The following is a 1,732-nucleotide window of genomic DNA, read 5'->3' as shown; positions in this document are numbered from 1 at the left end:
TAAAGTTTTGGATTGTGAAATAATTACAAATGAGTTTAAAGGTACTAAAACTTTTATCCTACGCATTAACTTAACACTTTCTAATTTAGATGTTCCATTTTATATGTTTCAAAAACAATTTCCTCTTTGTCTTGGATACTATATGACAATTTCAAAATGCCAAAGTCAAACATTTGATTGTGTGAACATCTACTTACCCAAACCAATTTTTACCCATGGGCAGCTCTGTATTGCACTCTCAAGATGCACATCACCACAACAACTTGCAATTCGAGTTGACATAACTCATACACAAAGCCATTTAATTCCATTTAATTCATCAACATTCACCATCAATACTATATACAAAGAAACTTTATATTAATTGACTCCTCTCCTATTACACCTTAAAACATGAAAACAAAAACTTTGTTTATTTTTTAACTTTCCTTATTGCCCAATGGATAGCAATGGACCAAAATGGCTTAATGCTAGAGATGGAGGAATCATTTCATAAGGAAATTGTGAAATGTGAGCAAGTTCTATCACAAAGATATGTTGGTGAGTGTGAGAGGCTTTGCTAACTACCCAACATTGGCTGAGCATACTAGTAATACATAAAATTAACGGTAGGCAAAATAATGACTATTAAGAGGAAAGAGAATATCCTTTAGGATCTTTGCAAAGAAAAATGTTTGTGACTCAACATTTACTTTTAATTTTCACTGGATATGACCTATTTTAGAAACTGCAAATCTGAAGATCGGGGAAATCCTGTGAGGATTGCATGCGATGGTTGCCAGCCTTTGGAACTAAGACCAAGGTTGTTGCAATACTACAAGATTTGAAAATTGTTCTACTGGAGGAAAATGAGTTACTGCAGAGCTGAGTTACCATTGGTTGGCTAATTGCAAATGATGGCAAGTGCTGATGCTATCCACTATGCATGGAGGCCAGTGATCAAGAATAATGCGGCTGTGGACTACACTATTCTTCCTAGGACACTGGTGCAACCAACTATAGCAGCACACCATCCAGTAGTGGCATGGAACAATATCTATGCCGGTACCAGTAAGCCGCACGAGTTTGTACTCTGCTTCCTCCTGGTGGAATCGAACTATGACCAGTTCGGCTTCCAGGCCACTGCAACAAGTCCCGTATGGTAACAAAACAAGCTGTGAAAGGTTCGTTGCATATGCTTTTGTAGCTGCTCATACTTAAGGAACGAACAATGCAGGTATTGCTAGTGCAAAGCGTTGCTGCAGTACAATGTTCCTGTTCCATGTCAGAGGAGGTGAAGATTCCCAAGGGTGTCGAGATTGTCAATGACATCGAGCGAAATGGTGAAGTGTGCAAAACTAACTTTTTTTTCCAGGGGAGGGAGTGTGAACAAGAAGCGGAAGTTTGCCTTCTGTTTAAAGTGATCTATCTGTCTCTTCAATACACTTTCTGCTTTCTCTCTCCTGCAGTGAAGCCATTCTCTAAGCTCCTTAACCTTGGAGCGATACATGGAAGATTAGCATCCAGCTAGCATCAAGCTGAACATGCCACATTTGTCATTTGTTGGGTCATATTTGACATCAGTCTAGAAAAAAAACTGCATAAATTTCTGTTGCAGTCTAAATGTCCAACATTCAAGTCTCATCCAAACAACTTGATTTCTTCAGCGAACCATAATAATTTGTATTCTTAGTCTCATTTCCAGAACCATAAGCAGGTGCATGGGTTTTTCAGTGCACCACTTCTTTATATT

The sequence above is a fragment of the Selaginella moellendorffii genome, unplaced genomic scaffold (assembly GCF_000143415.4).
Source record: "Selaginella moellendorffii unplaced genomic scaffold, v1.0 SELMOscaffold_11, whole genome shotgun sequence".
NCBI lineage: Eukaryota > Viridiplantae > Streptophyta > Lycopodiopsida > Selaginellales > Selaginellaceae > Selaginella > Selaginella moellendorffii.
Note: the sequence above shows the minus strand (reverse complement) of the source record.